This window comes from Manis pentadactyla, chromosome 5 (genome assembly GCF_030020395.1).
Source record: "Manis pentadactyla isolate mManPen7 chromosome 5, mManPen7.hap1, whole genome shotgun sequence".
NCBI lineage: Eukaryota > Metazoa > Chordata > Mammalia > Pholidota > Manidae > Manis > Manis pentadactyla.
Genome location: NC_080023.1, coordinates 106,884,599 through 106,908,885, shown reverse-complemented (window position 1 = coordinate 106,908,885; position 24,287 = coordinate 106,884,599). Strand labels below are relative to the sequence as shown.

Below are 24,287 nucleotides of genomic sequence, written 5' to 3'. Positions count from 1 at the left end.
ATTTCCAGAAAGAGAGAACAGAGAATAAATCGTGGAAGAAATTATGAAAGAAATAATATGAGAAATCCCTCATATCTGAAGGACACAAGCAAGAGCCACTAAGGGAGCAGTATACTAACTAATAGAAGATTTACAGCAAAGCACTTCTAAGTCAAACTGGGAAGATTCTAAAAGCTTTGGGGAAGAGAAACAAAGATCACAAATAAAGGACTGGTGGTCAGAACTGATATCCTCAGCAGCAACATCTTAAGCTAGAAGACAACAGAACAGTGTCTTCAAAATGCTGAAGGAAAGGGATCACCAACCTAGGTTGGCAACCGGGCTAGGTGGTACCCAACCCTACACATGCCACGCAGGCTGGGTGATGACCCCTCTCCTGTCTCTCACTGAGCTTGTCGTTTTCAAGGCCCTCACTTGGGATTATCGGACCCAGTTTGTCGGATAAGGAGCTACCTTTACCCAGGCAATTTACACGAAGAACCCTCCCCATAATGCCCATGGTCAGTGGATTTAAATTCTGCCACCTGAGCCCATGACCCCTTAATCCTTAATCTCTTGACCACCTTTATCATTAGCTTTATTGTCCTTCCCCACACCCCACCCAATTCGGGCCCTCACTTGCACATTTGCATTGTAAGTTTTTCTCCTGTACCCACAGATGCTCATGTTGCTCTTTACATACATGCTTCCTGAATGCAGGGGCAGCCCCCACTCAGTCTGTGACACCCTAACAATGGACCCATGATAGGGAAGGCCAAGTCTGGCGAGGCTCAGAGCAAGAGAAATAGAGGAATCTGCTCCTAAGGAATGCCTCTTGTATGATTAAGGAGTTTCCAGTCTGTCCATGTTTGAGCTCACTAGGGCAGAAGAACACAGGGAGTCTGGGCAGAAGCCTTTTTAAGAAATTCATTTGCCTGGAACATCATCCTTATCATAATTCTCAAGATCCTTAAGCCCAACTGTGGTAAAGAACCTCTTTGAACTCAGGTTCAGTAGAGAAGAGGTAACTCCATTGCCTAACTCCACCATAATGAACAGAATGTTCCTAGTAACAACTTATGGAGCCCAAATAAGCAGCCAAGACAGTAGGACATCCTAGATATTAGGAATAAAAAAAAATTAGGTGAACTTAGTATTTACTTGGAAATGTACAATACAAATTCCCGTAAGCCCCAGTCCTGGTGTATACCACCATCACCACAAACTCAACGTGTTAAATATCAAATTCATGACCTTTCCTAAAACCTCCTCCAGCTTCCTTACTTTAGTCACTGGCATCACCAGCATCCCTTGTACATAGTTCCAAAACTCAGCATGTCCTTTGCATCCTCCCACTTCCTCATGCCCAGCTGACAAAATACTGTCAAATGGGGAGAGTCCTGTTGGCCTGCCCCTGCATTTGCTCCCCTATCTCCCCTGCCCATCTTCCTAGGGTCACTGCTTCGGGCCTCAGTCCCTCCACCTAGTCCACAGTTTCCCACCTACTGCCACCAAATTAATGAATCCAGGGCAGAGTTCTAATTATTTTGTGTAAAAGAGACCACACACAAGCTGCTTCCCCAATATCCATCTTCCCTTCTCTCTTAGTACCAGAACCTTGAGCCTTAGCTAGTCACATAGCTGCTCAGAATAAAGTGCACATTTCCCAGCCTGCCTTGAAACTCGATGTGGCAATGAGAACTAAGTTCTGGCCATGAGATGTTTAAAAAATGGGTTGTCAGGGACTGCCAAGAAGGCTGATTAAAGTAAGCAGACTCAGCAGGCCTGCATGCCCCTTTCACAGTCTGTTCTTCTTCCTTCTAGCCTGCAGTGCAAGCGCAACGGGTAGAGTATGCAGCCATTTCAGACCATGAGGTAACTGTGAGGATAAAAGCCTGCTTCACTATAATAGAAAAGCAAAAATCTAGGAGAGGCCTGGATCCCTGATGACTGTATGGAGCTCACATGCCTGCCTTGAATTGTAAGAGGTCTCCAGAGGCTTTTATGTGAGGAAGCAACTCTTCTGTGCTTAATCCACTATTTTTCAGGTCTCTGTTACTCAGAGCTATGTGCAAATCATAACTGACAAAATTTTCCTCTCAAAAATCTCTGGTGTCTCCCAAGTTCCAACTAAACAATGTCCAGACTCCTTGGCCCAGCACCCCTGGCAATCCCAAATCTGGACTGCAACTTCACTTCCAACCTGTCTTCCACTCCTTTCCCTTATGCAATTTATAATCCAGCCAAACTACACAGCTGTGGTTCCCAAGGACCATGGCCATCACCGAGTGCCTTTAAGAGAATTACAGCACATTAGAGCTGAAGACCTCGGTGAACCTCTAGAACAGTGGGTTTATAACAGTTATTATCAGTGAATCTCCCTTTCTTTTTCTTAAACAAATATCATACACAAATCTCCAATACATAAGAGATAAAAAGCAGAGCTGCTCTGACTTTAAAACCACTGGTCTGGTCCAAATTTTTATTCTATTTTTCTTAAAGTTAAATAAACTAAGGCCAAAATGGGTGGGAACTGGTACGATTGGTGTCAGTTTGGCTAGTAGCAGGTCAGGACTGGGCCCCAGGTTTCCCTCCTTTGTTCTGTCCTTATTTCTACCAATAAGTAATGCAAAGACAGGGGCCCAACAAAAGCAAAACTAAGTGTAGCAATTTTCAGATTCCCACATTTCTGGTTAAAAGAGGGAATTATATGAAATTTACAGGATTTACAGGCCCTCTCAATCCCCATCAACTAGAGATATACAAAAGAAACAACAGTGGGCCCAGTATTAATTCCCATCAATCTGGAATTTGCCAGACTCCAGAAAGTTCCCCATTTCTGAATACCCAAGGGAGCCATCATAGTTAGCCCAGCTTCCAGAGAGGCAAGATTATATGCCAGGTCAAAGGATGTGTCTCCCAGAATACTCATAAAATCCTATTGGCTGGTGTTTCACTCTATTAAAAACTATCAAGATGTTGACTTACCTGGGAAACCATATCCTCTTGGTTCTTGAGGCACCACGAGTGGCAAATTAAGTTGAAGATGCTGTTTTTTCAGACCTGCCTTTGGGGTACTAGTGAAACCCTGATTCTACCTGACTGTGTTTAAGGAAGGTCACTGCTCCACATAAAGTAGAGGAGAATGAATCATTGAATATTAGAGAAAGGGACATAAGAGACCATTAAGTCCCACTTCACTGAAGTGAAGTTCTGCTTCGTATGCTTTGTACATTTAACTGTTTGAATTAGGTTTCTTCTATTTAGGTAATAAAATCACAAAGCACAAGACAAGATGTATCACAAGGTTAACGTTTCCTAAAGAGAAATTAACGGGGCTATGATTGCTGAGAAGAGAAGACAGGTGAAGGAGAAAAAAACAGAACTTGTATATAGGAGCCAGAAGGACAGCAGAGGCTAAAATTTCTTCAGCCATGATTCAGGGCAGTTTCTCTGCTCTCCAGAGAGAGGGCAAAGAAAACAGTCCCCTAATGGGGTGGAGCGGTGTGTGAAGAGCTGTGGTCAAATGCAACTGACCACTCAGCCTTCACTGGGTGTTAAAAAGACTTGGGATTGCAATGCCCCTCATTCCCCCTGGAGTCCAACCAGACCTTAGGAGCAGTCTGACTGTCAGCACACCGTGTGCCCTGGAGCAAGTGATCTCTCTAAAGTGTCTGTAAAACAGAGATGATAATACAGTACTTACTTGATGGGGTGTTATGAGGAATAAAGTGCCACACAGAGCCTGGCACATGGGAAGTACTCAATAAATGTTATCATGTTTTACACCGTTTTTTTTACACTGTTTTATCTCTCCAGCTAATCATAAATGCCTTAAAAGCAGAGGCCACGCCCTTATGCCTCCACAGTACACAGAATCCATACTAGACGTTTTCAGCGTTGGTTGATTGATTAATAGGCACTGTTAGAGGAGGCAGAGCTCATTAGATTACATGTGACAGCATGTTCCTTCCAGTTCTCAAAGAAACTCCCTACAAGCCCTTTATTTGGAGAGGAAGCAGCAAATCCCCGCGCCTTTTAAAGAATATCAAAGTGTCCCCTATTTTCTCCCATTTTCCGGATCAAAGAGAGGAGCTGTCAAGGGCAAGTGAGGGATGGCAGAGCCAGGGAAATGACGCAGGGACGCGCTTCCCAGGCGAGCCGGCAGCTCGGGCTCCTGCCGGGGCGGCTCGGCCCTCCCCGCGCGAAGCCTCCGCGTTCAGACTTGCGCCGCGGCTCCCGTAAAGCCCGCTCCGCCTTTCCCTCCCGGGTCGCGGGGCCTCTGTCTTGCAGCTCAGTCCACGCCAGGAAACTCACGGCCAGCGTGCCTTTTCATTTGTGAGAACAAAGTGGAAGCTGTCTGACGCAGAAGCAAGTACCGTTTGGGGAGACACCAAACTCAGGTTCCAAGGAGTACTGGCTCACCTGCCCCTGGTTTCCGGAAGGCGGCGGGCGCTCACGCGGTGGGCGGGGCGGGTCACGTGGGCCTCCCGCGTCTGCGGAGTCGGGTTACCTGGAATGTCGGGTCTCTGAGAGTCTGGGTGGAGGCCGGAAGGACGGGGTGCCGGGAGTGGAGGACTGTAGGGAGACTGGGTGGAGAAACCAGAAACCTGGGAGGAGGGAAACAGGTTTCCTTTTTTAGGGCACCCGTGCTGCAGGCACGTGTGGTTAGGGCAAGAAAAAAACGCCAGTTTCTTTTGTTTATCTTGAAACAAAGAGAGAAGCAAGGGTGCATATTTTCTCCCTGAAAATATATATGACATGCATACCTGAAGGAGTGCTGGGTGGGACCAAAGTCGTTGGCAACCACGCAGTAATGGGGCAAATCAGAGGGGTCATTGTGTAAGCACTGGCTACTGATAAGGGCTGTATAATAGGCGTATTATGGAACGCACACCTGGCCCCTGCAAAGCTGGGGAGCAAAAAATTGCTTTTATAGAGCCATCGAGTGAGCAATAGGATGAAGGTCTTCCCTTGCGTTAGAACAAGTTTATGCACAATATAAAATTCCAGGTATTGAGCCCCACATAGGCAGGCACAAGTGCATGTGCCGGCCGCTTGGACTTCTGATATCCCGCACGATTTTTCCTTAAGACAAAAGAGGAATCCTTTCATTCTGGTCTACAGTATTTGGGGAAATCAGACTCTAACAGGTAAGTTCTTCCGCAGTTACCATCTGAGTTTACAGTCAGCAACCTGGAAGAAAGGGATGGAAGAGTTTACCCTTTAGGAAGGCAGACACCTCTGAGGAGAAATGGGGCACCTTCAAGATTAAAACTTAACTAGAAAAGGAAGAAAAATCACATAGTATCCCTTCTGCTGTCCCCTAATACCTTGAGGAGTTCAAAGGTTTTCCAAGCCTGCGGCACTTGGCAATTATAATTACACAGTAAAATACCTAAGGTTAATGAATAACCTCTAAAGGAAGTTACTTCACATAATGACAGCAATTTCTCTGAACTAAATGTTAATAATAAGGCCTGTAATACTATGAGAAGGAAATGGTGGCAATTGGCAAATGGAACTCTGTTGCTTGGTAACAAGACCAGAGGTATGAACATTCTCTTTACCTCTCAGGAAAGGGGTAGGTGGAAAGATTGCAGCTCTGGCCTGAAGGCTTTGAAAAGCAGGCAGCTTTAGGAAGCCACCGTTTTGTCGAGCCATACATAAAGTGGAAGCATAGATCCCTCTGTTAGCAGACAGAAGTTTAAAGGGGAATAATTCCCTAAGAATCACTTAGCAGCACGGTAAAGGAAATAGGGTGTAATCTTACAGAGACCGAGGGCAACCTAGTTCACATTACCTGGTACAAATCACTGCTACACAAATAGAACATTTCAGCAAAATCTACCCAAGGGCTAAATCTCCCCTGCCACCTTGCTTGTTTGTTCCAGCAGAGAAATACACTTTGATCCTCTTGTTTGTTTTTTCTGTTTTGGAGCAACTGTGGCATTTGAGAGATGAATTAGAAAAGGAATGCATTAAGACAACCTCCGAGTGCAGTGTTACTTGTAGAGGACAGCTACACATCTGAACTGCAGGCCTATCTTTAGTTGGGTAATTATTGGCAGTCTGAATTGAAAGATCCTAGAGACAACTTCTTCCAGCTGGTCATTAATCAACAGGAAATAGCCTACGACAAGGTCATTAGTACCTTAAACCATCACAGGAGCATATTCAGTGAGAGGCTGAGATAAGACTGAGAGCTTTACTCCCCGTTTGTTTTGTGGCAGTCATTCTTAAATCTGCCAGAGTACCTGTATCACCCGGATAGCTTTTTAAGAAACAGATTCCTGGGTCCTCACTCCTGGACATTGATACTGTAGATGTAGGATAGGTATCTGGGACTCTGTACTGAGTTCTGCATGGTGTTAGGATCATCAGCCACATCTGGGAAACACTGCTTTAAGCTAGGTTAGGAGCAGTTTTCTGGTTAGACAGAATAGGGAAGGAGAACGATTTCTTATACATGGAATTTAATATAGCTTAACTATTTCCCTAAGAGAAATTGACACATTTTTAAAAAGAAAACTAAATATATATTCATTGTAAGTGCATTGTTTTATCATGTTTCATTTTTAATATTAAAATTTTTTTATTAAAGTTATTGATATACAATCTTATATTGGTTTCAAATGTATGACACAGTGGTTCAAGAGTTACCCATATTATTACCTCATCCCCTTTAGTGCAGTTACTATCTATCAATGCAGAAAGATAGATGTTACAGAAGCCTTGATTATATTCTCCATGCTGTACTACCATCCTGTGACCAATTTATTAATATTAAAAAAATTTTTAATGTAACACCAAAATTGTCTTTCAGACTATCATTTAATTTGATACTACTTACTGTAACTTCAGCATCTTCCTAAGTAGGTGAATAAAATAATCTGTTCTAGGCCTAGGAGGCTTAAAAGGTTCACCATGTACAAAATAACAAAAAAGGCAAAGTTTGTTCTCTAGTCTTGGTTATTTTTTCATGGAGTTCTCTGGGAAAAATTGAAGTTCCTATGGCCAGGATCCTCACCTGAACATAAACTACTTGAGGATGTACCTGGCCTGCTGCTAGGCTACTGCTCCCACACCCGTGGGCAATGAGCTATTATTGACTGAGTCACTATATGAAGAGCTCTCTGCCCAGTGCTCTGTGCAAAAGCAGAGACAAAGGGGGATTCCAGACCTGCAGATTGTCAGATGCAGACATAATTCTAGTGCTCGACCTATCGCTGTGGTGAGAACAAGCTGAGTAATAAACCCTTTTACCCTAATAATGTTCCATTATCATTCCTCAGTCTCACTGAATCTATAGCGAACTTGCCCAGGGCTGAAACCCATTGGCAAGGCAAGTTCCTTATCAAGGGTTGGCCAAAACTTTCTAGAAGCTCTCAATAGCTTCCTTTTCCCAAAATCACCACCAACTCCTTCTGACTTCTCCTGTCTTTGGCTAATTTATTTTAAAATAATAATAATAATCCTACATTATTTAGTTGTAAGTCTTAATGGACTAATGTTATAATGGTTAAATAATACAAACATATCTTTACAAAAAATGGTGGGGAGTAGTTCTTAATTCAAATGAATGACTCTTGAATAGCAAGAAGATTTTGGTGGCAGATTCAGCTTCTGACCCTGAAAATAACAATAAATTACATGTGGATTGAGTGCTGAATCATAAGGATCTCTGTATTTACAATGTAAAATGCAAGAATGCAAGAAAATACATGATAATGAGACTTTCTAACTTTATTCAAAGAAATTAAAAGCCAGCCACAAAAAAAATCAAGAGAAACACCATCAAAATTATTTAAAATAAATGCCATCAGAATGTGTGGATTGCCTAAACCATACAAATGTCCCTCACAAAGAGTGGAATTGACAATTTGACAAAAGCCATTTCTACTTCCCCCAAATTCTTTGGGGGTCATTAATATAGTTCTTCAGAAACCAGAAGCATATTCACTTGAACCCTAAACCCTAATTTACTAGAAGGTTCTTTAAAAAAGATCATTACTCCTCTACCCTTATATCCTTACTCTGGGCCTAATAGGAACCTCTGGAAACTACCACTGAGGAACTGATGACATTTAGGAATCCTGATGGTTAGGAGAGAACACCTCATCCCCACTCCTGCACCCAAGGGTGCACACACTTGAAAGACCACATGGACATCATGACTCACCAAGCCTACTTGAATTGAGGGTGCCCAGCGTGGTTGAAAGCTATGAGAGCTACATGACCCTCACACCTCACTATTTCAAAAGTGCCAGCCTTACATAATGTGATGGCTAGGCAAAAGAAAGTGACGCTTCCCCGCCCCTACCCCCACCCCCAACTCCCACCCTCCTGTCTCTGTGCTCTGGGCACCTCTACCTAACTGCAGTGAAACCTTTGCCAGGGTAATGTTGACTCATCTGTTCCCTGTGTTCAAATACACACTCCTGGAGGTCAGGCAGTGGATTTTACTGAGTCTCACTCTGCAGGGTTGCGCACAGTACTGCAGGTACTGTAGGAGAGGAAAAATTTTACCTCTACCCTCTTAGAGTCTCTGGCTGGGCCTGAGAATTAAATGAACGTAAAACAGATTAACAGGAGACAAGCACACAGATATATTTAATGTAAGTTTTATGGGACACAGGAGCCTTCGTAAGGAAATTAAGACCTGAAGTGCATGCTAGATGGATCAAACAGAGGCAACTGTGGAAAAGTAACTAAAATATATGGGAAAACTAAAAGAAGATAAGAATTATTTTAACAAGTTCTGCCTGTACAGATTTCTCTCGGCCTCAGCTCCCTGTCTCTGGTGATAAGAGTGTTCCTTATCTCCTGGCACAAGGAGGGCATCTTTCATATGAGAGTTTTATCTCCTGCTTTCAGGAAGAAAAGGGAGGGTCAGACCACCCTTCTTGCACCTGCTGTTTTTTAGTGCCTTTTACTCAAAATTATATTCCCAAGTGGCATACGTGGGGGAGGCATATTGCCATCCTTCTGTACCTAGTACATTAAAGAGTTAAATACTGATGACTAGTGAGTGCATAAATATCTGTGCTGTTAATGTTTGCTTTCTCTGTAGTAGCCATTGTCTCTTTTTGTTTGTTTTGAAGAGAAGATAAAATGTTTCATGCTGCACTTAGTCACTAAAACCTTAGTATGAATTAATACAGTTGGTGATTCTTATCCAGACTAGAAGCAATGATGGACTTGAAAATATGGTAGAAGAGAGGGAAACAAAAAGTCAGAATAAAGAATAACTATAAGGCAAAATTTTTTGCCAGTATTTCACTATGTCCACAGGTTAATCCTGAACAGTGTTCTTATTCCACTTCCTTTCCACCAAAAGGATAGATGGTGATTTAGTTTAAATGAGTCTGTCCCATAAGTACCACTAGGATAATAAAGATATAGTATGCATCCTAATTGAGGCCTGATATAGAAGTGATTGTTTCTTGGTGAATTACTTGTCCTGTGCAAAAATACACTAGTTAAAATAAACCTATGGCATTCCTGGCGCCAACTTGCACTAGATTCACTTGAAGAGTGACAGAAGTATGGGCAACGTCCAGAAGTTTAATTATGGAATCTGGAGTCAGACAGACCCTTGTTAAATTTCTGATTCAGCCTTTGATGACCTTTGGCAGGTTATCTAAGCCCCAGATTTCTCATTTGTAAAATGATAATAACAACAACTTCACCTTCTTATAGGATTGTTGGGAACCAGATTACATAAAGCAACAGGCACATAACAGTAGCAGGATGATACTATTATCCTGTGCTTGATAACGTTCATCAAATGGAATGGACTGTTCTAACATATTTTGGAATCCCTCTGGCCCAGATACCAAAACCCAAGTCTAAACCTTCTAGGAGAGTGGCCCTCTTTAGACTCTCAATTCTTAATGCACAAAAGAGTATGAGGTCTGGCTGAAGGTTGAGTCTTCACAACACAAAATGAATGAGGGAATCAACTATTTTGCAGTTAATTTGATCAATAAACATGATTAGACCACATAAATCAAATTATTTCTTGGTTTGACTGAATATGCTCAAAACTGTAAAACTGTTTCTGCTGGTGAGTATCAGGGACATAGTACTAGAAAACTTTATTTTTAAAATCACAGACTTAGAGAAACATGGATTTTTGAAACCCATTAGGATTAAACAACCAAAACAAAACAGGTTTAAGCCGAGTAAGTTAAAGGCATGCAGCTTTGGTCCAAGAGCCAATCAGCCTTATTCTGTTAGAGCTAACAAAAGTTTTCTCTCTCTGTTAGAATGAATCAAAACCCTCTGTACTCACCCAGAAATATATATAAGCCCTGATCAAGTAATCATCAAGTAAATTGTGTTCCAATATTCTCTCTCCCTCTTCAACAAGATAAATTCAGCTTTCTTCTCTCAGAACTAACTGACAGTCCTGTTATCTGAACAATAGAACCCATAGTATTTATAATCCTTAAGCCTCTGAAGCAGCCCTGGTCAATGTCTACTTTGAGGTAACTTTATGCCATTATTATCTCAAGAAATGGGGTTTCTCCTGAAATATTCTTATTCCTGTAGGGTACTTAACCCTGTCTTTTTTGCTAAAATATAGCACATATGCTCAATGTTTAGAGTAAACTCTCAACTCTGAAGTGACATCAGAGGATCCAAATTGGGTAATTACCAGGTGCCTGAGTTTATTGAGCTTGAACTACATAGACAGAATTTTAATGATCCTGCTCAATTCCTATTTCCAGTTCACCTTCAAATCTGTTTCCCAAGGACTGGTGGTTCCTCTCAGTTCTCACGGCCCTGTGGTAGGGAGAGTGAAGGAAAACTCTTTGGACCTCAATTCCAGATCCACCCCTTGATTCTAATTGAAACCATCTTCCTTCCAGCCACCCAAATCACAACTCTGTCGCTTCCCTGGATTCCACTCAATTCCACTCATTTTTCCATTTTTCTGGGCATAGACTCCAGGTCTGTCACACAAGCTGCCCTTACTCAATGGCTTCCTATGCCATCTCTGAGCCCACCATGTTCTTTCAAGCTCCGATCCCCTCCCAAACCTGCTCCTCATCCACCTTCCCACCAAAATCTATCTCCAAAACCTTATCTAAGGTTTAATCTCACTTTTCTGGGACTTTTTGGAATCACCTCTTTTAAGCCCTAAGCCTCTCCCAAGCACCAATATTGGCATAAATATTTCTAAAGCCAATCACATTTCACTACTCATCAATGATGGGGATAATTATCTCCTCATGATTTTTAAGCAAAACCAAGATCCTACTTACCTGAATTGCCAATGGGTTACTGTAGTCTCAGATAGTATGCAAAATATAGCCAAAACATCAAAACCTAATCCATTTACAGTGCCTGAATTATCGAATTTGGTCATTCAGTTGCTAAAATTAATATGAGGCTTCAGATTTCTACTTAGAATAGTACAGACATTTAGTCAAGATAGACTAAAAGAAATAATTTTTATCTCTTTAAAAATAATATATCAAGCATGTGCTGTAGCACACTGTAAGCTATGTCTGGGGAAGAAAAAAACCTTTACTCTCAGGTTCTGCAACTGGCGACTGTGAATTAAACTGACAAAAGACAGATTAATAACATGCAAATTGTCTTTCCTGTGTGCATGGTCAGGGAGGGGGGCACTTCACAGAAAAGAAGTCGAGAGACCAAAGAAGTAGAGAGAGCTGGGGTCTTATATACCATTTTAACAAAGAGTAATAAAGTGTGATGAAGAGATTAGACAAAGGAAAAGTTGGGGTGAGGTGTATGGGGGGGTGCTTTCGGGGTAAGGATAAGTTTTAGGAAGCTGACTAAGAAGTATATGGTAAATAAGGTAAGTTTTTATGCAGTCTCAAGTTATCTGAGATGAAAAGAGTTATCTCCAGAGATTTACAGAAAAGGAGGATAACTTTACAAAATGGAAATGTCATTTAAAATGTAAACTCTTTTTTTTATAAAAGACAAATGTATGTCCTGCTTTTAGGCAGAAAGAGCAAGGACAAACAGCTCCTCCTATGTTTGCTGTTTCTTAATAGCATTTACCTCAAAATAATTACAAATGGTATATTTCAGGGCCTATTCTGATCCCCTTCCTCAGATGAATAGCATGCTGGCCTTACCCTCAAAGAATTTATGTAAAAATGAATTCATTAAACTGCCCTGGATTCGATATTCTAGAAGAAAGGATTATGGTGGGAGAGACATCACACATAAGGCACTATATTTCAGTTTTGAGGTATTTGCTGTGGTTGAAATAAATAATATCCAAATTTAATTAGTTTATACAAAAATGCTTCATTATTCCATCCTGAAAAATATGTTTCATAATAAGTTTAATACTTTCCCCAAAATGGGATAGCTAATTTGGGGATGACAGGAACTATAAATCCATTATTTTTTTGTGGGAAAAATACTGAGGTATTCCCAGTAGAAAATCCCAACCAATTTCCCCAAACATCACTGAAACACTCTGAGACATCTGCATAACAATGCATCAAGAATTCCTGCAGGCTACAAAACATTTAAAATACTAATTATCTAATTATTTAATACTTAATGAACTCATTAGGAGTACATCTGTATGCAGTACTTGATCTTCTACAGAATCATATATGAATTATGTTTTTCCTTCTGCACTACTATAAACATGCCCTGTAATCTAAATAAATAATTAAGTGATATTTTAAAGACAAATAAAAGTTCAAATAAGACTCAGCAAAAAAAAAAAAAAAAAAGACTCAGCAAAATAAAATAAACAAGACAGCTATTTTTTAATGGCTACCACTTGAAGGACTGGTGAAAGAGGTTTGGTGGTAAGAAGCAGAAGTCAGCCTGTAGTCACTATTGCTTTATGGAGGTGAGAGGTGAGAAAGAAAAGAAGGTGTGCTTCAAGGTGAAGCTTTTCTCCAAAGGAACAGCTCTTCTAGACTTGTTGGACTGACCCAATTTCCTCATTGGCTTTTGCACTATCTTAAAACACATTTCACTAAATAATATGGGGAATATGAAAGTAATAATATGCAATATGATTCATCAACATACACCTGATTCAACTGCAAGAACAGATTAAAGGAATTTTGCTCAGACTCCAGGACAACTTAAAGTTCTTCTGGCTTCTGTGGGCATACCTTAGAGACAGTGTGGGTTCAGTCCCAGACCACAACAGTAAAGCAAATATTGCAATAAAGTGAGTCAAATGAATTTTTGTTTCCTAGTGCATACAAAAGTTATGTTTATACTATATTGTAGTCTATTAAGTATACAATAGAATTATGTCTGAAAAATATTGTACATTACTTAAAAAATACTTTATTGCTAAAAAGTGCTAACCATCATCTCAGCTTTCTGCAAGTTGTCATCTTTTTGCTGATAGAAGTTCTTGCCTCAGTGTTGAAGGCTGCTGACTAATCAGTGTGGTGGCTGCTGAACACTGGGGTGGCTGGGGCAGTTTCTAAAACAACATTGATGTCTACCACACCAGTTGACTCTTCCTTTCAGGAATGATTTCTCTGTAGCATGCAGTGCTGTTTGATAGCATTTTACCCACAGACTTCTTTCAAAATTGGGGTCAATCCTCTGAAACCCTGTTACAGTTTTATCAAATAAGCGTATGTGATATTCTAAATCCTTTGTTGTCATTTCAGCAGTCTTCACAGCATCTTCACCAGAAATAGATCCCATATGAAGAAACTAGTTTCTTTGCTCATCCTTTAAAAGCAACTCCTCATCCTTTCAACTTTTATCATGAGATTGCAGCAATTCAGTCACTTGTTCAGGCTCCACTTCTCATTCTAGTTCTCTTACTATTTCCACCACATCTGCAGTCATGTCTATCACTGAGGTCTTGAGCCTGTTAGTCATCCATGAGGGTTCTTACAAACTCCTGTTAGTGTTGCTATTTTGACATCTTCCTGTGTATCACAAATGTTCTTAATGACATGTAGAATGGTGAATCCTTTCCAGAAGGTTTTCAATTTACTTTGCCCAGATCCATCAGAGGAATCACCATCTGTGGCAGCTATAGCCTTACAAAGTGTATTTCTTCAAAATTAAAAGCTAAAAGTTGAAATGACTCCTTGATCCATGGGCTGCAGAAAGGATGTTGCATGAGGCATGAAAACAACATTAATTGTGTTTTCCATCTCCATTAGAGCTCTTGGATAAACAAGTACATTGTCAATAAGTAGTTATATTTTGAAAGGATTCCTTTGGGGGTTTTTTTTGTTTGTTTTTTTGTTTTCTGGGTTTTTTGAACAGGTCTCGATAGCTTAAAATACTCAGTAAACCATGTTGTAAACTGTCATCTAGGCTTTGTTGTTTCAGTTATGGAGCACAGGCAGAGTAGACTCAGCATAATCCTTAGGGGCCCTAGAACTTTTAGAATGATAAATGAGCATTGGCTTCAACTTAATATCAATAGCCATGTTAGCTCCTAACAAGAAAGTCAGCTTGTCCTTTGAAGCTTTGAAGTCAGGCATTGACTTCTCCTCTCTAGCTATGGCATCTTCTGCAAATAGAAGGTTGTTTTGCCTAAATCCATTGTTTTGTGTAGCCACCTTCATTAATGACCTGAGCTACCTCTTCTGGATAACTTGGTGCAGCTTCTACATCAGCACATGCTGCCTCACCTTGCACTTTTCTATTATGCAGATGGCTTCTTTCCTAATCTTCATGAACCAACCTCAGCCAGCTTCTAACTTTTCTTCTGCAAATTTCTCACCTCTCTCAGATGGTGGAGCAGTCAGAACACACACAACATTTATCAATTAAGTTCACTGTCTTATATGGGCAAAGTTCATGGCACCCCAAATTACAGCAGTAACATCAAAGATCACTGATCACAAATCACCATTGCAAATATAATAATAATAGAAAAGTTTGAAATATCGTGTACCAAAATATGACACAACAGCATGAAGTAAGCAACTGCTGTTGGAAAAAAAAGCAAATATTGTTGGTGCAAGCCTGTTGTTGGATCAATAGACTTGCTCCATACAAGTTACCATAAACCTTAAATTTGTAAAGGAGTGCAATATCTGCAAAATGCAAAAGGTGAGGTATGCTTATATGTGAAATAATTATAGTAAGTTGTAATTCATGAGCTTCTTAATGCTGGAAGTTCTTAATTCAGGAGACAGGAGTTGGTGAAATTGAAACCAATCTACTAAATAAAAGGAAAGGCAGATACAGCCAAGGACTTAGAAGATCAAGCACAATTTTTAAGAAGGTTTGGAATAGAAAAGCATGGGAGTGACAATTCTCCATTTTTGATACTATATTATCATTCTAATACTTTGTTTTATCCTCTGAAGATGTTTAGAAAAAATGCAACAGACTTCTTGAAAAACAAACTTCACCTCTGTTTTTAAACTTTCATTCCTGATTTATTTATAAACATAAACACTTAGTTGCATGAGCTGATAACAGCCTACACAATAGACAAGGTTCATATTTACATGCATAGGCCTATATTTCTAGTCTTCTTGAGACCAGCCTCCCTACCCCACCTCCCTGCCAAATCCCTTCTAGGAAAAGATGTGCTTCCTTAATTTGGGTGGGTCTATAAATCCCACATCTCTGGCTGTTCCCCTGACCACAGGGAGGTCCATAACCAAGGCCCAGGCAACTGGAATAACACCCACTGACTCAAGCAATGGTCCAGGAGTGAGCACCTAGCCAAAAGTGAGCTCGTCTGAGCCTTTGTTTTCCAGAGATTCCCCAAACTGAAGGTGAAAGCAAGAGCACCCTCCCCTTCAGCATTACTAAGGTTTCACCAGGATGTCCCTGTAAATCTGGAGCTGCCTTGGCCATCTCTCTTCAAGATTGCCATCTGAAGTGACAGACAATGAGTGATGTCAACAAAAGAAGCCAAGACTTAAGGCAGAGCCATGGTAAGACAGTTGTGATAGTTCCAGTTCCAATCCTAACCTGGCACTGAGGCCAACCCCACCTCTTTCTTCCTTATCAAGAGCCACTTAGTCAACTTTTTATATAAATTTATTTGATATCAGCTTCTGTCACTGAAATGGAATACATTCTGACCAATTTATCTATATATCCAACAAGATTAGTTAAGCAAACTGTAGTATACTTATAGACTCAAATTTGTGTGGTCATTAAAATGACCTTACCAAAGTATAACATTCAATGAACATTTTAAACGAATGGATGGCATGCAAAAATAAAATAATACATTAAGTGAAAAAAATCTAGTTACAAAACAATATTCAGACTATCAGCTCTTTATGTTAAAAATAAATGGACAAATAGAGATAATACATAATGTTTGTCTTTTCTGGGTGTTAGAACACGATTTTTTAAAAATAATTTTCCAGATGGGGAAAAGATGGCAGAGTGAGAAGTGAGACAGAAATATCCTCCCAAAACCACATATACCACAAAAATACAGCAAATGCAACTAATCCTGGAAGAGTGACCCGAAGACTGCAGAACAGACTACCTACATCTGGGGAGAAGAGAGACCTCACAGAAAAGGGAAAAGTAGCAAAGCCATGATCCAGCAGGACCCAGGCCCTTCCCTCACCCCCAGCTCAAGATGGAAGAGTAATGGAGCAGAGAGGAAGTAGAATCCCAGGACTGCTGAAAACCTGGCCTTGCAGATCTGTTCTGGGTGCACAAACCCACATTATATAGTGCTCTGGACATGATGGGGGTTGGAAAGCAAAGAAAGGCAGAATACTGGGAGAGACTGAGATTCCACCATTGTGGAGAACAGGTACACACAACCAACCCCTGGGAACAAAAGAACGGCAGGCACTTTCAAAGACTTCCCAACAGTGAGAGAGGCACTAAAGGGGCAAAGATTATACAGAGCTCACTGCTCAGGAGAAAGCGCAGGTGGACAAAACTGTCCCAGCACACTCAGCCCAGCAGGTTGGGAAATCTCAGGAGCTTCAGACACTCCATTCCCGTGGATGGCAACACAGCTCCAAAGCCCCCCACTGTGATAATTCAGCATGCTACTCCTTCCTTCTGGTAGGCACTGGTCCAACACATCTGCTGCCCACACAACCACTGTGCCATGAGCCAGAGGGGGCTCTGTTAATAACAGCTACAAGGGCATAGCACAGAGGCTCCTCCCTATATGCTTGGCCCACTGGACCTGGCAGGGGAGATAGGCACTACATCCTGGAAACAGGAAAGAGCTCTTTCCTCCTCGCAGATGCCAGTTCCACTCACCTGCGACCCCTGCCATTGCTACAGGTGCTCAGAAGCTCCAGAGAGTAGAGCTTCTGGGCACTACAGGGTGCCTCCTACACAAATCTATTATTCCATAAGAAATACTACAAAAAATGAAGAGACAGAGGAATTTTGTCCAAACAAAAATGCAAGAAAAAATGGTAGAAAGAGGGCTTAGTGAAACTGAAATCACCAATATTCTTGATAAACATTTCAAAATAAAAATCATAAATATGCTCATGAAGGTACAGAAAAATATTCAAGATCTCATGGAGGACTTCAAGAAAGAGAAAGAAACTTTGAAAAATACAGTATCTGAAATGAAACATACAAGGGAGGGGTTCAGAAGGACATTAGAGAGGTAGAGGAGACAGTAAATGAAATAGAAATTAGAGAAGAGGAAAACAAAGAAGCTGAGGCACAGAGAGAAAAAGCGATCTCTAGGAATGAAAGAATAATAAGAGAATTGTGTGATCAATCCAAACAGAATAATATTTGCATTTTAGGGATACCAGAAGAAGAAGAGATAAAAAAGAATAAAAAGTCTCTTTGAGGAAATAATTGCTGAAAACTTCCCCAATCTGGGGAAGGAAATAGTCTCTGAAGTTATGGAAGTGTAGAGATCTCCCAATATAAGGGACCCTAGGAAAACAACAGCACAACATATAATAATTAAAATGCCAAAGATCAAAGACAAGGAGAGATTATTGAAAGCAGTCAGAGAGAGAAAATAGATCACTTATGAAGGAAAGCCCATCAGGCTTTCAGCAGACATCTCAGCAGAAACCTTACAGGCCAGCAAAGAGGGGCATGATATATTTAATGCAATGAAACAGAAGGGCCTCCAACAAAGAATACTCTATCCAGCAAGATTACCATTAAAATTTAAAGCAGGGATTAAACAATTTTCAAATAAGCAATAGTTGAGGGAATTTACCTTCCACCAACCATCTCTACAGTGTATTTTAAAGGGACTGCTATAGACAGAAATGCGGCTAAGGCTAAATAGCTGTCACCAGAGAAAATAAAACCATAGTAAAGGAAGTGGACCAATTAATTACTAAACAAATACAAATTTAACACAACTACTCAAAAAGTTAGCCAAGGGATACACAAAGAATACAGAATATGACACCTAATGCATAAAGAGTAGAGGAGAAAGAAGAAAAAGAAGGGAAAAAGAAAGAACCTTTAGATTGAATTAGAAATAGCATAAAAAGCAAGTTAATTTAGACTGTTAGATAGTAAGGAAGATGCCCTTGAATCTTTGGTAACCATGAATCTACAGCCTGCAATGGCAATAAGTACATATCTATCAATAATCACCATAAATGTAAATGGACTGAATACACCAAACAAAAGACACAGAATTACAGAATGGATAAAAACACAAGACCTATCTACATGCTTTCTACAAGAGACTCACTTCAAAACCAAAGATATACAGACTAAAAGTGAAGGGACGGAAAAAGATATTTCATACAAATAATAGCAAGAGTAACAGAAGTTGTATCAGACAAAATAGATTGCAAAACAAAGAAAGTATCAAGAGACAAAGAAGGACATTACATAACGATAAAAGGGTCAGTCCAATAAGATGATATAACCATTATAAATATCTATGCACCCAACCTAGCAGCACATAAATATGTGAAACAAATACTAACAATATTAAAGGGGGAAATAGAATGAAATACATTCATTTTAGGAGACTTCAACACACCAGTCACTCCAAAAGACAGATCAACCAGACAGAAAATAAATAACGAGACACAGGCACTGAATAACACATTAGAATAGATGGACCTAACAGACATCTACAGAACACTCTACCCAAAAGCAACAAGATACACATTCTTCACAAGTGTATAAAGAACATCTAAACTTTCCAGAACAGATCACATGCTAGGACACAAAAAGAGCCTCAATAAATTCAGAAAGATTGAAATTGTGCCACCAGCTTCTCAAACTCCAAAGGTATGAAACTAGAAATAAATTATGCAGATAAAACAAAAAAGGCTACAAACATATGGGGGCTTAATAACACGCACCTAAATAATCAATGGATCAATAACCAAATAAAAACAGAAATCAAGCAATATATGGACACAAAGGAAAACAACACCCCAACACCCCAAAGCCTGTGGGATGCAGTGAAGGCAGTTCCAAGAGGATAGTATATAGCAATACAGGCTAGCTAAAGAAAGAAGAACAACCCCAAATGAAAAGTCTAAACTCACAATGAATGAAACTTGAAAAAGAAGAATGAAAGGGGTGCAAAATTGGTAGAAGGAAGGACATAATAAAGATCAGACCAGAAATAAATAAAATTTAGAAGAATAAAACAATAGAATGAATCCATGAAACCAGGAGAGGGTTCCTCGAGAAAATAAAATAGATAAGCACCTAGCCAGATTTATCAGGAAAAAAAGACAGTGTACACACATAAAGAAAATCAGAAATGAGAAAGGGAAAATTACCATGGACACCCCAGAAATACAAAGAATTATTAGAGAATACTATTAAATATTATATGCTAACAAACTGGATAAACTACAAGAAATGGACAACTTTCTAGAAAAATACAACCTTCCAAGATGGACTTAGGAAGAAACAGAAAATATGAACAGACCAATTACCAGCACTGAAATTGAATTGGTAATCAAAAAGCTACCTTAGAACAAAACCCCTGGACCAGGTGGCTTCACCACTGAATTTAGTGAAGACCTAATACCCATCTTCCTTAAAGTTTTCCAAATGTAGAAGAGGAGGGAATACTCCCAAACTCATTCCATAAGGCCAGCATCAGTCTAATACCAAAACCACACAAAGACACCACAGAAAAAGAATATTGTAGACCAATATCCCTGATGAACAGAGATGCAAAAAATACTCAACAAAATATTAGCAAACCGAATTCAAAAATACATCAAAAAGATCATCCATCATGATCAAGTGGGATTTATTCCAGGGATGCAAGGATGGTACAAATTCAAAAAATCCATTAACAAAAAGGACAAAAATTACATGATCATCTCAATAGATGCTGGAAAAGCATTTGATAAAATTAAACATCCATTCATGATAAAAACTCTCAACAAAATGAGTACAGAGGTCAACTACATCAACTTAATAAAGGCTGTATATGACAAACCCACAGTCTATATCATACTTAATGGCAAGAAGTTAAAAACTTTTCCTCCAATATTGGGAACAAGACAAGGATGCCCACTCTCCCCACTTTTATTCAACATAGTAACGAGGTCCTAGCCAGGGCAATCAGACAACACAAAGAAATAAAAGCCATCCAGTTTGGTAAGGAAGAAGTTAAATTGTCACTGCTTGCAGATGACATGATATTGTACATAAAAAATCCTAAAGAATCCATCCAAAAACTATTAGAACTAATAATTGAATTCAGCAAAGTCGTAGGATACAAAATTAATACACAGAAATCTGTTGCATTCCTATACACTAACGAAGAACTAGCAGAAAGAGAAATCAGGAAAACAATTCCATTCACAATTGCATCAAAAAGAATAAAATACCTAGGAATAAACCTAACCAAGGAAGTGAAAGACCTATACCCTGAAAACTACAAGACACTCTTAAGGGAAATTAAAGAGGACACTAATAAATGGAAATTCATCCCATGCTCTTGGCTAGGAAGAATTAATATTGTCAAAATAGCCATCCTGCCTAGAGCAATCTACAGATTAAAGGCAATCCCTATCAAAATACCAATAACATTCTTCAACAAACTAGAACAAATAGTTCTAAAATTCATATGAAGCCACAAAAGACCCCAAATAGGCAAAGCAATCCTGAGAAGGAAGAACAAAGTTGGGGGGATTACGCTCCCTGACTTCAAGCTCTACTACAAAGCCACAGTAATCAAAACAGTTTGGTACTGGCACAAGAACAGACCCATAGATCAATGGAACAGAATAGAGAACCCAGATATAAACCCAAGCATATATGGCCAATTAATATACAATAAAGGAGCCATGGATATACAATGAGGAAATGACAGCCTCTTCAACAGCTGGTATTGGTAAAACTGGACAGCTACATGTAAGAGAATGAAACTGGATTATTGTCCAACTTCATACACAAAAGTAAATTCAAAATGGATCAAAGACCTGAATGTAAGTCATGAAACCATAAAACTCACAGGAGAAAACATAGGCAAAAATCTCTTGAATATAAACATGAGCAACTTTTTTCTGAACACATCTGCTTGGGCAAGGGAAACAAAAGGAAAAATGAACAAATGGGACTTCATCAAACTAAAAAGCTTCTGTACAGCAAAGGACACCATTAGTAGAACAAAAAGGCATCCTACAGTATGGGAGAATATATTAATAAACGACATATCCAATAAGTAGTTAACATCCAAAATATATAAAGAGCTCACACGCCTCAACACAAAAAAAAACAAGTAACTCAATTAAAAAGTGGGTAGAGGATCTGAACAGACACTTCTGCAACGAAGAAATTCAGAAGGTCAACAGGCACATGAAAAGTTGTTCCACATCCCTAATCATCAGGGAAATGCAAATTAAAACCACAATTGGGTATCACCTCACACCAGTTAGGATGGCCAACATCCAAAAGACAAGCAACAACAAATGCTGGTGAGGATGCAGAGAAAGGAGAACCCTCCTACACTGCTGATGGGAATGTAAACTAGTTCAACCATTGTGGAAAGCAATATGGAGGTTCCTCAAAAAACAAATACCATTTGACCCAGGAATTCCCCTCCTAGTAATTTACCTGAAGAAAACAAGATTCCAGATTCAAAAAAACATATGCACCCCTATGTTTATTGCAGCACTATTTACAATAGCCAAGAAATGGAAGCAACCTACATGTCCATCAGTAGATGAATGGATAAAGAAGATGTGGTACATATACACAATGGAATACTATTCAGACATAAGAAGGAAACAAATCCTCCCATTTGCAGCAACATGGATGGAGCTAGAGGGTATTATGCTCAGTGAAATAAGCCAGGTGGAGATAGACAAGTATCAAATGATTTCCCTCATTTGTAGAGTGTAACAGCAAAGCAAGACAGAAGGAACAAAACAGCAGCAGACACAAACTCCAAAAAGGGATTAGTGGTTACCAAATGGAAGGGGCTGGGAAGGGTGGGTTCGGAGGGAGGGAGAAAGGGATGAAGGGGCATTATAATTAGTACTCAAAATATAGGTAGGTCATAGGGAAGGCAGTATAGCACAGAGAAGACAAGTAATGACTGTATAGCATCTTACTACACTAATGGATAGTGACTGCAATGGGGGCGGGGGGAGGAATTGATAATATGGGTGAATATCGGAACCACAATGTTGTTCATGTGAAACCTTCATAAGATTGTATATCAATGATGCCTTAACAAAAATAATAGTAATAATTTTCTATATTTTATCATTTTTGCTTTTAAAAGAAAAATGATACTAAAAACCAAGCTTTTGGTCCAATCTTTTTTACAGGTCTATATACAAATTAAAACAACCAGTCACCAATTCACCTTGAATTTTACCATGTCCCTTTATTTCTAAGTAAGTTTCTTTTAACATGATGACACATCATCTTTTCCTTTTTCAGTCATTGGGACCTTAAAAGATGACATTTCTAAGGATAGCAAATAATCAAAACCTTCCGCCATGCACCATTTATGGCTTTTTGGCTAGTATAACAATGTGCCAAAGAAATATTTTGATCTAACTAGTCACTGAGTAACTTCTAATTATTTTTCTCCATAGTAACATATATAAAATATGAAAAATGTTTATTCAAGTTTTTTTCCTTCTCTTTCATAACCATTTCAAAAAGCCTTAAGTATGTTTTATATCTCCTTAAATATTTCACCCTGTAGATGGGGTTCATTTTAACAGAAGTCTAGGGCTTTGCACCAATAACCCAACTCTATTAGTGCATTCTTGATGAAAAGCACTAATAGCTGAAAATGTTTCTTTATTGAATTTTTTTCCTCATGAAAATGACTTTGAAAGCTTTGGAAGGTGTTTCTAAAATAATATCACACGAAAAGTTGCCCTTTTATTTGAATTCAAACCACAGAAGAATCCCATGGACCTTTTTCCTAATATAATTTAACCCTTCATTCAAGAACTGAAGAGCTGGAGTGGGGTTTAATAGGTACATTTAAGGGCTTCTGTGTCGCCAATAATCCTCTTTTCATCAAAACAGTAACTATAATTAATATTTATGATTTTTCCTTTCACCTCAAAGGACTTCACAAATCGCTAGCACAGGACTCATGACATTCACTAATGAAGTCCTGCTCAGTCCAGTAGAGAAACTTAGTCACCTCAAGTTTACTCCATAATGATGTGGCTGCAAAGGAGGGTTGGTGGTGACTGATTCAGCTCCCCGTCACCAAAAGAATGACTCGGGAATGGGAAAGCAATCAGTCAGCCCATGCTGATTCCACAGGGCCTGCAAAGCAAGGTCACATTTTTTCCACATGTCCTACTGTGATGTTATAGGGGTACAGGCAAACTACAGCCCAAGGGCCACCGGCCTCAATTTTACACACTACCTCCCACCACCTTCCTGCCCACCCCCAGGCACCACAACCAAAGAATGATTTTACATTTTTAGAAAGGGTTATTTTTTAAAAAGTAAGAAGGAAGGAATGAAGGAAGGAATGAAGGAAGGAATGAAGGAAGGAAAAGAAAGTGCAAGAGGAAGGGAAGGAGGGAGGAATATGTGGCAGATGGTGTGCGGCCTGCAAAGTCCAAAGTATTTATTATCCAACCCTTTACAGAAAGAGTCTGTCACTCCTTTAGAACCTAAGGCACAATGAAAAAACTTTTGCAATTCAACCTATAAACATTGTCAAGAGAGTGTCATTCAGGAACTTGGCTTTACTGTACATAAATATACTCTGTGGAAACACATTTCTAGTATCACTGAACTTCTTTTCAGTCAGCACATTGCTCTGGACTGAGGGGATTCAGACTTAACAAAGACCAAGTTCATGTACCAACATGCCCATGTGAACACGATACACACATGGCATATTCATCAACTGAGATCAGTCCAGTCCCGCCAGACTACAGCACCTCAGCTACAGCACTGAA

The 24,287-nt window shown here is 39.7% G+C and overlaps 1 long non-coding RNA gene across 4 annotated transcripts in view; it reads right to left on the bottom strand.

Moving 5' to 3' along the window:
* The window catches only part of LOC118930950 (uncharacterized), a 382,945-nt gene that overhangs the window by 249,838 nt on the left and 108,820 nt on the right, over positions 1-24,287 (bottom strand). For 2 of the 4 annotated variants that reach the window (XR_008997854.1, XR_008997853.1), the window contains exon 3: positions 4,405-4,589. This is a non-coding gene — a long non-coding RNA (uncharacterized LOC118930950). The other 2 variants (XR_005032218.2, XR_008997855.1) reach the window with 2 other exon arrangements.